Raw genomic sequence first — 13,583 nt, 5'->3', positions numbered from 1 at the left:
TATTGTCTTTACTTTGTACTTTGATTATTAGAAGAGCTGAGCATATCTTTCTCATGAGGAGGAGGATAGGAGATGAAGGAAAATAAGTGATTTCTATTTCTTGCTTCCTGATATTCATATGCATCAGTAAGAAGGAGACCAAAAAGAGGAAACTGAGAAAAGAAGGTGAAACAAAATAGTGTGTGTTTTAGAATGACTTTTTGATAGTTAAGAAATATTGAAAATAAAGCCAAGATAGGCTGGTCCACTATTTTCCCTATTTTAAGATACATCTATTTAGAATTTTGCGATGTGACGTGTAATGAATCCACATCACATTCCATGATGTGTAATGAGCATGTTAATAGTAAACTCTCCCAGACTCAAGGCTTGTTTTTCTTTTTTTGTTTTCTAATGGCTAATTTTATTATGAAAAATTTTTTTAATAATGGCAAATGACAGGTCTTGGTTTGTTTTCCATTTGGCATGTATGCAACACCTTCCTCCTGTGTTTTCTGAACTGAAAAGTTTCTGATATCCCACCATGAATATGCTAACCTTTGGCAGTGAGATGGCGAAAGGTGCTTCTAGATTTGGAAATTTCATCTGGAAGCTTTGCTTACATTTATTTTAGGAAAAAAATATTTTTGTGAACTTATTATTTCCATCTACAGAACTTGGAGAATTTTTTTGTGTGTGTGAGAGGAAGATTAGCCCTGAGCTAACATCCGATGCCAATCCTCCTCTTTTTGCTGAGGAACATTGGCCCTGGGCTAACATCCGTGCTCATCTGCCTCTCTTTTATGTGGGATGCCACCACAGCATGACTTGACAAGCAGTGCGTAGGTCCGCGCCTGGAATCGGAACCTGCGAACCCCGGGCTGCCGAAGTGGAGCGTGCGGACTTAACCACGACGCCACCGGGCCGGTCCCCCTTTGAGAATTTTTTTAGGAGGAGAGGGGAAAGAAGAAAAGAGAGAGTGTTTCTCACTCATTTTTGTTTGATCTTGCGCGTTAAGGCATATCTGATCTCTTGAGGATCACTTCTTTCTGTGGGTGACCTTTACATTCCTACCTCTATGCTTTTAATGAAAACTCCTGTTTTTTTAGAAAACCTTCCTTTCTATTTCTCTGCTATTCTTCCAAAGCTCAATTTAAGTTCTGCTTTTTCTGTAGATTGTTCCCAGCCTTCTGCTGTCAGTCTACAAAATCATTCTCCTTCCTCCACTGAAAGTGTGTTGTGTTTGAATACCCTTTTTCTGTTCTAGACGAAAAAAAAGACCAGTGGTCTGGGGGTACTTGAGACATTTTGGGAAGTGTTTTTGTCTTCTTCTTAAGCCCATCCTGAATATTTATTTCAATACCTATTTAAGTTACTTTTATTTGTTCTTTTTGTTATAGTTACATTATACTGTTTTAACTTGTGAACTATGTAATTTGTATTATCTGTGAATTCATTTCAGGTTAGTAAAAGGGGTATTAGAAAATATGAAAATCTTAGGTCTTGGGCCCCTACCAATAAGCCATAAGCTTGGTGCAAGCATGACCCCTTTGGAGTCATCTCTCTGTATTACCTTGCAGAGCACATTGTCGACCTTACCAGGTGGGGATGGTAGTGCCCCTCTCCTCTAGAGGCCAGTGTCTTGCATGCCTCTTAACCTGCTATGCAACCTTCATTTGTATTCAGGGAAGGCCAAAATATGAGTTTGTTTTTTCTTGTTGAGAAAGATGGGAAGCACAGTCAGTATTCTGATGAAGAAAAGAAATTCAGTGGAGTCATTTTGTCTCACTGCTTAATATTTAAAATATCTGTAGAGAATACTTTTTCTACTCAGCATCAGTCTGCCTGCCCCTGTCAACTTTTTGTTTTTTGATTGGTAACATTAATCCTACTGGTTTTATGTTCTCTGAAGTTTAATTAGTTCTGCTATATTTACCTGAGTTTGGCTTTCGTCTCACCTCTCTATATTTCCAAAATGGGGCCTTACTATTTTAGTTTAACAAGTATATATTCAATTACCCAAGCCCAAATATTATTCTATTCAGCCTACTTTTCATTATTATTCAAAGCAGAGAAACATCAGGGAAGGGTTCACTGTATTCATTTTGAATCAAGTTTTGGGAGATTTTATCACCACACTAATTGACACACTAGTGGGCATTTGGAGCGATATTAAGATAGGATTGACAAGCCTTCCCCGTTGGCCTAATGGTTAAGTTCAGCGCGCTGCACTTCAGCGGCCTGGGTTTGGTTCCTGGGCACCTGGGCACAGAACTACACCACTCTTCTGTCAGTGGTCATGCTTTGGTGGTGTCTCACATACAAATAGAGGAAGATTCGCAGTGGATGTAAGCTCAGGGCAAAGCTTCCTCAGCAAGATAGATAGATAGATAGATAGATTAGATAGATAGATTAAAAAATGGGATTGAGGAGGCCCTATAGCTTGAAGAAATTGTCAAGGGAGCATCATCATGGTGAAGACGGCTCTAGAGCCAAACTGTAGGTGCTACCCTGCCTCCATCACTTACTAGCTCTGCCATGTTGGGCAACTTAGGAAACTTCTTGTGCCTCCATTTTACAACTCTCAACTAGGGTGAAAAATAATGACTACCAGATGATATTGTGAAGAGTAAGTGAAATAATGAGGAAAGAGTTTGGAATAGTGCCTGGCACAAAAGGAGCACTCAATATTTTTCATTTTTTAAAGATTTCATAATGCGAAGTTTATCTTTTTAAAGCTTTATCTAATGCAGTTCAAGTTTTTTCCGAGAGAAGCTTTAGACTTGCACAAAAGGTGAAGAGACTTGCCTGAAGCCTCAAAACGAACTAGTGACGGGTGTACCATACAGATCTCTTGAATTGCGGGTCACTCTTATTTTCACAACACCATATTCTCGTTCTCTGAGGCACGCAGTGCACTTGAGTGACTGAAAATGTTTTCACGCTTTATGAAAGCCATCTAGCATGTTGCATTGAGCCGTGTCAGACTAAATCTTTGCTTTGGAAGAGAACTGATTTTTGGTCCATAGCAGTGCTTGGAAACTAAACACCCTGAGATGAAGCTGCTCTTTGCCACCCATTTTATTTCAAATGCTAAAAGTTGGGCGCACCAAGTTCAGAAAATCCATAGCGTTTAGGAAACCTGTCCACAGGCAAGTAGCTCTTGGTCGGGGTAAAGTGGCTGCAGCGCAGTGCTAAACCACCTGCCTCCTCCGCAGCTTGCAGCCTTGGGGCTGGAACCTGCGCGTTCTCTGGTTGCCACGGCAACCCTGAGGCAGGCGTCACCCGTTGCTATGGCGCTCGGCACGCCGCAGGACGGCTGTTCCTGATTGGCTGAGGCGCCATGGCGAGGCGGAAGAAGAAGTGTTGGCATTGGTTCAGCCGGCGCCGGTTGGTGACCTAAAGGAGGATTTGATTGAAAATCCAACGGTGCAGCTGGCAGTGGTGCCCTCGAGGTTGAGGGGACCAGGAGTGGGCTGGGGGAGGGCGGGACAGGCCCCCCGATCCGGAGCAGCGGGAGACGGCAGCAGAGACGATGAGAAGGACGATTTCGAGATTGGCCTGAAGGAGGGACCCTCCCTCCGGCGCGGTGAGTGGGGCAGGAGCGGGCGCTCCTCTGTGCCGGCGCGCGGTTTAAGGCAGGGTCTCCAGGGCGATGCCCGCAGGTCCTTGTGAAGCAGCCCCGAAGCCTCGCGAGTGAGCTTCATTCGACATGAGGCAGGGGCAGAGAGTGCAGGCTGTCGCAGGTAGGTTGGTGTTGGGCGGATGGATGGTGGGAAAGTGCCATCAACGATGTTGGATGGTCCTTTCAGTTCGATGAAGGAATTATTCTGGTTACATGGAGTCTGAGTGTATCTCTTCCAGTCTGCTCCGACACCTCAGGAGGCTCATTCATAAAACCCTTTATGGGCGTCGCTTTTCTGCCTTCCCCTTATATGATGCTGCTCTGACTGCCCCTCCGCTTTTCTGCTCCACGTGGGTGAGCCTGTCCACTTCCATGGCTTCAGGCACTATATATCTGTTGATGAATGGAAAGCCTCCACCTCTAGCCTCGGCTGGTCCACTAAGCGCCAGACCTCAAAATCCAACTGCCAGTTAACTCCACACATGTGCAACCCTGAATGCCATCTTCCCCCACTCCCACCAGACTGCCTTGCCCTTTGATTCCCTATGTTGGGCACCACCATCTATTCAGTTACCAAAACCACATTCTTGGCCATATCTTTGAGGCTTACCGCCTCTTCTGCATTTGCATTAATTATCAAGGCTATATCATCTTAATAGCTGTCAAATCAATTCCTGTCTGTGGAATGATTTGGCTGTCTCCCTTCTCACTATATTACAATTTCCACCAGTCCCTTGGTTAAATCAAACACCCATCCAGCTTTCCTTATTCCAGTCTGGCCCTATCTAATCTATTTTCCAGCTATTGTTAGACTGATCTTGCTAAAAAACATATAAGGGCATTTCATTTCCTGCAAAGATTCCCCCATTATTCTAATCCAACCTGCTTAGTTAGGCCTTCCATCAGCAGTTCCATCTTGGTTGTTCCCCAGACACGCCACATTGTCTTCCCATGTGTGGTAGTTTGACCCACTGCTCACACTGCCTCCAATGACTCCACTTTAAGTACCCTCCTCAACCCTGCTCTCACTCCCCAATCCTTCTTTGTGTGCTGCCTGATTAGTTTTCCGCTTGCTCCTCTAGACTCTCTGTGTGAGGACAGAGGCCATGTTTGTCTTACTCACCATTTGTTTTATCTATCACAGTATCATGCACATAGCAGGGGCCACCCAACAAATACTGGTTAAATGAATGAATCTCTAAAATGAGAAGTTATAGTCTTTCATGGCATCGTTATTAGTTCCAGAAAAGTCAGAAATAACTTCTGGCAAATGAAGCTTTTGCTTATAAAAGCTCAATGTTGAATTTACAGGTTTTACGTTGATTTTAAGACCCTTAGTAGTTGGAAACAATTTCAATTCACAGTCTATATTTCATGCCATAATCATTGTGATGGTGGCTGTTATTATATGGTATAAGTTTAAAATGGGAAACAGAAAGAGTACAGCATAGTTTGCAAGAGAGAAGCTTTGGAGTCAGATATACATGGATTTGAATCCTGGCTCCATCATTTTAGCTCTGTGACCCACAGCAAATTAGCCTCTAATCTGTTTCTTTATCTGTACAGTGGGCTAATAATAGCACCTACCTCACACGATTGTTTTAAGACTAAATGTGCATAATCCATATCAAGTGCACAGTACCTTATACTTAGTAAATTTTCACATGTTTAAAAAATAGAAACATTCCTATGGATGTTTGTAGGAGCTTTATTCACAATTGCCAATACCTGCAAACAACTGAGATGTCCCTCAGTGGGTGAATGGATAAGCTTTGATACATTCAGACAATGGAATATTGTTCAGAGCTAAAAAAAAAAAAAAAATGAACTCTCAAGTCATGAAAAGACATGGAGGAACTTTAAATGCATATTACTAAGTGAAAGAAGTCAATCTGAAAAGGCTGCATACTATATGATTCCAACTATATGACATTCTGCAAAAGGCAAAACTATGGAGACACTGAAAAGATCGGTGGTTGCTGGGGTTGGGGGTGGGGAGAAATGAATAAGCAGAGAACAGAGGATATTTAGGGCAGTGAAAATACCTTATCATATTATAATGATGGATACATGTCGTTATACGTTTGTCCAAATTCACAGAATGTACAACAACCAAGAGTGAACCGAAAGGTAAACTATGGATTTGGGTGATTATGAAGTGTCAATGTAGGTTCATCCTTAAGAAAAAATATACCATTCTGCTGAGTGATGTTGATAATGAGGGAGGCTATGCAGGTGTGGGGGCAGGGGATATGTGGGAAGTCTCTGTACCTTCCTCACAAATTTGTCATAAACCTAAAACTGGCCTGAAGAAGTAGTCTTAAAAAAAAAAGAAAAAGAAACACAATGAAGGTTGGAATTGTAAAATTTCCGTGGACAGCTCACAAGAGGTAAAAATCAATCTTTTAATTCAGTCAAGTGCAATTTCTAGGACATCATTCTGCTACTTGATTACACTATAGTATTTGATCTCAAACATTTGTGTATCAACAGCACTGATACAAGTAAGAGACTCATTCATTTGATGAGTATTTATTGACCATCTGATGGGTCCAGGGCTCCATGCTAGATAAAGGTGGGTCAAAAGAAAATGCAGCCAGTAAAGTCTTGAGTAGGTGAAGGAACGGCCTGGAATGTTACTCTGCCTGTTGGAGCCAGTTAAACTTTGAGGCTGAAGTCGAGGGAACTAAGTTGAGCACTTGTATAGGCGGAAAGGAGCTAGAAGGTCATTCAGGCAGTCAACAAACATTTATTGAGCACCTGGGCTTTCAGCAGTGAACAAAACAGAGTCACTGTTCCCTTAGAACTTATGTTCCCAGGGGTAGTAGAGCAGAGTCCTTAGAACACAGACTCTCAAGCCAGATTGGCTGGGTGCAAATCCCAGCTCCGCAGTACTGGATATGAGCCCTCTGGCAAGTTACATCATCTTTGCCCCTCAGTTTCCTCATCTGTAAAATGGAATTGTTGTGAGTATTACATGAATCAATATAGACAATTTCTTAGAACTGTGGTGGGTACATAGGAAATGCCATGTAAATGTTAGCTATTTGTGGGACCGGCCCGGTGGCGCAGCAGTGGTTAAGTGGGGCCGGCCTGGTGGCACAGCGGTTAAGTTCCTGTGCTCTGCTTCAGGGGCCCGAGGGTTTGCAGGTTGAGATCTCGGGCTCGCACCTACACACCGCTTGTCAAGCCATGCTGTGGCGGCGTCCCATATAAAGTAGAGGAAGATGAACATAGATGTTAACCCAGGGCCAATCTTCCTTAGCAAAAAAGAGGAGGATGTTAGCTCAGGGCTGATCTTCCACACACACGCACACACACACACACAAAGTTAGCTATTTGTATTGTGTTCTACTTGAGACAAGTAAATAGATAAAAATAAAGCAGGATGGGGGATAGAAAGTGTCAACCTAGGGACAGGGTGTGTGGCATGCTTTTGGAAATGAGCCTTACATTTTTGAAAGACTTGGTCTTCCACAGGAAAGTGAACTTGAAATATACTCGTGTATATGCCTGACATGCATGATGATAAAAAACATGAATATGAGCACTGAATAAAATAGATCATTTCTCATTTGGTAAAGTAATTACTCATACTTATCTAGAAGTCAGACTTCCCCTCATCTCAGCTGGAATCTGCAATAGTCATAATAAAGGTCGTGCACTCATTCCATGGAGTTGGCGTCAACTCTGAGCTTATTAAATCTTACTAGGAATAGTTATACTTGACATGGGTTCTAACTTCACATCCCTCAGCAGAGTGAAAGGGACAGAATGACAATCAACTGGCTCATATCTAGAAAAGAGACTAAAAAACCCTCCTATAAAAATTAAAATAAAAACCAGTGGCAAAATGGACAAAGCACTGCAGCCATGACATTGACCCTGGGCAATCAGGAAAAAGTCACACAGTATCTGGTGTATTTTGCATAAAAGAGAATTGTTAATTAATTTCAGAAAAATGTAGATGAAGTAATATATGATGATTAAAATGGTAGACATTTATCTAGAAAATTCACTTAGGTGAATAGAGAGCTGGATAAATGCCACCAACAAATGTGAGTTAGTAGAGCATTAGATTAACAGGTAGGGCTCTGCCTGGCTTTAAATCCCTGCTCTGCCGCTTACCAGCTGTGTGACCTGGACAAATTACTTAGCTTCTCTGGGCCTCAGTTCCCTCATCTATGAAATGGGGACAGTAATTGGTAGCTGCCTTATAGATTTGTTAGGGGAACTATATGAATGTGTGAAAAGTGCTTAGAATAACAGGCTGGCACAGGGTAAGCACAACATAGACATTTGCTTGTATTGTTATTATGACGAGATAAGAGATCTTGGCCAAGTTACTTCACTTTTCTGTGCCTCAGCTTCTTCATCTGTAAGTTGGGGACACAACACTACCCACCTCATAGCACTGTTCTGAGGATTAAATGAATGAATCAAGGGGCCGGCCCCGTAGCTTAGCGGTTAAGTGCACGCGCTCTGCTACTGGCAGCCTGGGTTCGGATCCTGGATGCGCACCGACGCACTGCTTGTCCGGCCATGCTGAGGCCGCGTCCCACATACAGCAACTAGAAGGATGTGCAGCTGTGACATACAGCTATCTACCGGGGCTTTGGGGGAAAAAATAAATAAATAAATAAAATTATAAAAAAAAAATAAATGAATAAATCAAGGTGCTTATAAAAGTAAGCCCTAAATAATATTAGTTTAAAAAATTTGAAATGAAGACTATTTGTGACATTGAAAATAAAACTATTTCTTTCATTTTATGTCTAGTATTTGTCGTCAGTTAATCAAAGTCAGTGAATATAGACAAATGCTCTAAAATAAGCATGACCAGCTCTTCAAATTGAAGTAAGAATAACATTTACAGCAGCCATCATAATCACAATCACTTATACCTCTAAAGCTATTGACAGTTTTAAAGGGGTTTCACTTAATTTTATTTAGTTCCAACTACCACCTTGAAATGGGGATATTGTTATTTTTATTTTTTGGTAAATGAGGAAACTAATAATCAGAGAGGGCCAGGGACTTTCCGAGGTCACTCAGTGGGCGAGTGGAAACTAGGTTTCCTCCACCACTGTTGCTCCTTTGGACTACATCCCAGCAGTGTAAGCAGAAGAATGCACATTCCCAAAGCTGCAAACTCTCATCACGGCGTTCACGTAACGTGCACGTGTCTGCCACACTTGACATAACTGTGAATACGCATCCTTCCTTTAGGAAATTTTATTGTCCTGTTCATGTATACTTGAGGCCGTCCATATTTAACATGAATATCGTATTTACTTTGTGGTCTCCTTGTGTTTATAAAGAGATTTTTGTCAAACTAACGTTCTGTAATAGCTGGATGCTGGTCAGCTGGAGCAAACTTATCATTTGCTGATAGTTTTTTCCGTATCTTTATTCTCCACATCTAAACAACGATACCCCAGTTATACTTGGCGCTTCCCAGTCATGTTTCACTTGGGATTTGTTTATTCACTCATTCATTCATTCATTCAGCAGTCATTTATTGAATACTTCTTTTGTTATAAACTAGCAGTACTGTGCTAGATGCTGGGATGAGCAAACTGGCTGTCATCCCTGTCCCTGACTAGTTTACAGTAAACTAAAGTGTATGTATTGAGTTATTGTCTGAATCTGCCTTTTTATTAGGAGCTGCAAGGCAGTGCCAGGTGGAGCTGTGACCCCATCAAGGAGGTCAGCGAAAATTTTCTTAAAGAATGGATGCTTGAGTTGAGACATGATGGATGAGCCTTCCAGGCCTTTCCATACCAATCTGACCCTTGAGTAAATGTCCTGGGATGTCTAGGAGAAGCAGGTCTGGGGCAGGGATTCAGGGACCACATGTGAGTGGAGCTGGCTGGGGGGGCGGGGCTTGCAGAGGCATCATCTGGTGGAACACCTCACAGGCCTTATTAAGTTTTGGTTTTATCCTACGAGAAATGGGAAGCCTGTAAAGGCTTAATTGGTCAGATTTGTACCATGAAAAGGGTGCTTTGTTGCTGTATAGAGAACAGATTTCTTGTTGTTTTTGGGAGGAGGGAGAAATTGGAAGTTGGGGGACCATTTGGGGGGCGCCATTTGGGGGACCATTCCTGTAGTTCAGATGAGCAATGATGTAGACTAGGGTGTCGGCAGTGAGGGTGGAGAGAAGTGAACAGACAGGAACCATATTGAGTAGAAAAACAGTCAGGATTTAGTGACCAAATGGGTAAGGGCGTGAGGAAGAGGAAGGTGTCATTTTTCTGAGGTTCAAGCCAAAGGGCTGTGCTTTCTTTGAGACTATTTTGTTCCATAAGTTGGCTGTAGCCTTGGAGGCCACCACTCATTCATGTATCCATCATTCACCTCTCTCCACATTCCTCAGCTCCAGCTCAACTCATCTCCTCACCATTTCCCAAAGCCACTCTCAGGATCTTGCCTTCATCCCTTTGTTCATTCCCCTGGAATGTTCTTCACCTACCCTACCCATTCTCCTGGATATTCAAGACCCTAGTTCACAAGCCTTTCTAATACTCTTCAGCCCACAGCAATCTTTCCTTCCCCTGAATTCATTCAATTTATAATTTCCTTTGGAAATTAATTTTCTCTGCTGTTTGACATTCCTAGTGTTCTTATTTAGTCTCTTGTATTGGGCTGAACCGTAAGAAATTGTCCCTTTTTCTTTTTAAAGATTTTTATTTATTCAGCTTTTTCCCCCCAAAGCCCCAGTAGATAGTTGTATGTCATAGGTTCACATCCTTCTAGTTGCTGTACGCGGGACTCGGCCTCGCGTTGGACGGAGAAGTGGTGCCTCCGGGCGCTCCCGGGATCCGAACCCTCCCGGGATCCGAACCCGGGCCGCCAGCATCAGAGCGCGCGCACTTAACCGCTAAGCCACAGAGCCGGCCCCCTTTTTTTTTAAAAAAGGCCCAATATCAGCAGGTTCATATTGTTTAACCTACATATTTAGGATTTCCTATACACTGAGTTGTGAATAGATTCTTTTTGCAGTGCCCAGTAGTGTCTTGTGCACAGTTAGAACATAGTAAATAATAAAATGCACTTAAAAGGAAATATTATTTGATGAAATTTAATTTTATTTCATGGCTCAGAAAGTACTTCTAGTTTCTTGCAGTGCCGCCAGTTGTCATGAACATCAATGTGTTTACCCAGTGTTCTCTTCACTCTTAGAAGGTCTAGGGAGTTGGGCTGAATCCTTAATCATTTGTTACTATCATGACTCACTTATTATCATGACTTATTACCATGATCGTTAACTTTTTGGGGAAGACATTTTTGACCATGTCTTATTCAGTGCAGTATCCTCAGTGCCTGGCATATACGAAGGGACCAATAATTATTTCTTGAAAGAATAGGTGAATATCATTGTCACCTTTCTCACACAAAAACAGGGAATAGAATATAATCTTACTATGTTTGGGGTCAATGAGAAAAGAGAAATTTAGTGTGCTACTTTAGTTATTTTCATTGACTAGTTAATATAAATTCTTCCTTCACATCATCTGGATCTTCTTTCCTTTTTCAATATCACTGCTTAATATATGGGTCTCAGGTTCATTTGTTCTAACACAGGCACGTTATAAACTATGTCTTAAGTAGACTAGGGTTAGTAGCCATATAATGGATGAACACAGACAAATAATAAATATCATTATGCAGTGGCAGTTGAGGGGATCCATAGAATCTGCGTTCATATTTGCTTGTATTTCCCTTTATCACGAAAGATATGAGTTTGAATGGGAATAAAGGTTGAAAATAAGAATATTATAATGGTATCTATTGCCACATATTCTAGTCGATTTTGGAGCAGCACTCTTAGACCAACTTGGGTTAGTATTAGCCAGAGGAAAATGAAGGCAAACTCTTAACGGAGTGTCTAACATATAGCAGATAGTCAATAAGTATTTGGGGGAATGAATGGGAGACGGTCAGAATACTATTAGCATTTTTTATTCTTTTTACTCGCAAGTGCTTGTTTAAATATAAAATAGAAAATTGTTTAGAGTATAAACTATTTGCACAAGGAAGGTGTCCAGTCTACTGACTCAGGAGCAAGGCCATGATAATACTTGCCCTTAGCTGGCAACACACTCCTGCCAATGGAGGTTCTGTAGCAACTGTATCTTTGTTTTCCACCATATGATGATGTTAAAATACACCACCTACCTATTTCACATGAGTGAACCAGAATGAATAAATGGATGTTTGTAAGAACTCCAGGGTCCAGGAGGTGAAGTTATGCAAGCATCTATTGTTATTATATCACCCTTTGCCCTCGGCTAAGGGCCAATGTCAACAAGTTCTCTCTTTCCCATCTACCCAGTTGCCATTAAGATCTAGACTTCGAAAGTGAACTGGGCTCTGTTCTCCTTCTATTCCTAAAGGTGCTGTGTGGCCTTGGACATTTTACCTCTCTGGGCCTCAGTTTCCTCATGTGTTAAATGGAGGGCTCTGAATCATGGTCTGCATCTGAGGACCTGTAGATCTGTTTTGTGTGTCCTGTGCAGGTGTTTTGTTTTGTTTTGCTTTATTTTTAATGTGATTTTGAATCCCTTTAGGGAGGATGTGACTTCTCAGGTTTGACTGAAGCCCTGCCACTCTCTATCATCTACTCTATACCTGTCGTTCATTTATATTCTGTTCCTGGGCCTGGAAGGTGCTAGACTCCCGATACTAGATGTTTTCTGAAGTTCTTTCTTGTAATAACTGTCTCTGTTCCGCTAGCTCCTCACATATTTCCCACTTAAGAACAATAACAATGTAATATAAGGGATAGAATCAAGCCTACGGTTCAGAGGACCAGACTCCCTTCTAAGCTGTGATAGGTCTAAGCAAGTCTTGTTTCCTACAGGAGTTCCTTGACTTTTTGATCACTTTACTTTTAAAGTGTGTGTGTGTGTGTGTGTCTTTTATTTTCCAGTAATTTGTCCAATTTAACTTGACACTTCCCGTGCAGGATATATAGTTTTCTAAAACACAGCTAATTTGAAAAAACCAAACACTATATCTGTGAGATTAAGTGCAATTATTCTTTGTAAAAGGAAACCCTTTCTCTATTCACAAAGCACTTTACTTAAATAAACTGCTCAAGTGACCAATGCATTTTTAAGTGTTTATTTTGAAATAATTTTAGACTTACATAAAAGCTGCAAAAATAGCACAGCACATATAGCCTTCACTCAACTTCCCCTAATGTTAGCATCTTGCATCACCACAGTACAATTATCAGAATTAAAAAATTAACATTTAACCCACGCATTTTAACACACTTTTCCTATTTCTGGTTGCTCTATGTGAATTATATCTTATTTTAACCACTTTTTCTGAGGAACCACTATTAAAGGAATTTAGAGAGAAAATATCTACAGTAAAAGAATTGGAGAAATGATTTTTCATTTTGTATTGTCAGCCAGTTATGGGGATGAAAGTTCTCTAAGTTTCTTTAATGTCGACTTGAGCACAGACAGAACTGCAACTTGTCAGCAAATATGGAGGTAAACCATAATTCATCAAAGGGAAAAAGGACCTCTGTTGTCGGTACAGGGAAGTTCTAACTTCCTTTTGTGGTAGGGTTCATAGCAGTTTATTTTAGTGCTTTTTCAAAATAACAAATCTGATGTAGCGAAAGTGGTAATTAACTTTGGTCACGCTAAACTCTTTTACTGCTATTACTTTCTAAGTGCTATTTTTTTAACCATTAGTAAATGTAGTAAAAAAAATATGGAATATTTACAAAGATGCAACTTAAGTGGTAAGTGATTAGAAGGAAAAAAGTTATTTGTGGGATTTGAAGCTATTTCCCATAATGAATCAAATGACTTTCTGTTTTATCTTTAGTACACATGAGACCATTTAAGGATCTTTTGGTATGGCAACTGTGCAATAAAAAAGAATTTCTGAGTAGAGAATCTGAAGACCATATCATAAATATTCACCATGTGATTTAGTTAGTGGGTTTATATTG

The 13,583-nt window shown here is 41.1% G+C and overlaps 1 protein-coding gene across 5 annotated transcripts in view; it reads left to right on the top strand.

Moving 5' to 3' along the window:
* Window positions 1–3,464: 3,464 nt before the first annotated feature.
* The window catches only part of NEK10 (NIMA related kinase 10), a 225,098-nt gene continuing 214,979 nt past the window's right edge, over window positions 3,465–13,583 (top strand). For 4 of the 5 annotated variants that reach the window (XM_087430638.1, XM_087430637.1, XM_087430634.1 and 1 more), the window contains exon 1: window positions 3,465–3,568. The gene's annotated coding sequence lies outside the window, so the exon portion shown is untranslated. The remainder of the gene's footprint in view (window positions 3,569–13,583) is intronic. The other variant, XM_087430642.1, reaches the window with a different exon arrangement.

Source organism: Ceratotherium simum, chromosome 5 (genome assembly GCF_057802395.1).
Source record: "Ceratotherium simum simum isolate JZ-2026a chromosome 5, ASM5780239v1, whole genome shotgun sequence".
NCBI classification, from domain to species: Eukaryota; Metazoa; Chordata; class Mammalia; order Perissodactyla; family Rhinocerotidae; genus Ceratotherium; species Ceratotherium simum.
The sequence above is the reverse complement of the archived record's forward strand: the minus strand, read 5'-3'. Positions and strand labels throughout refer to the sequence as shown.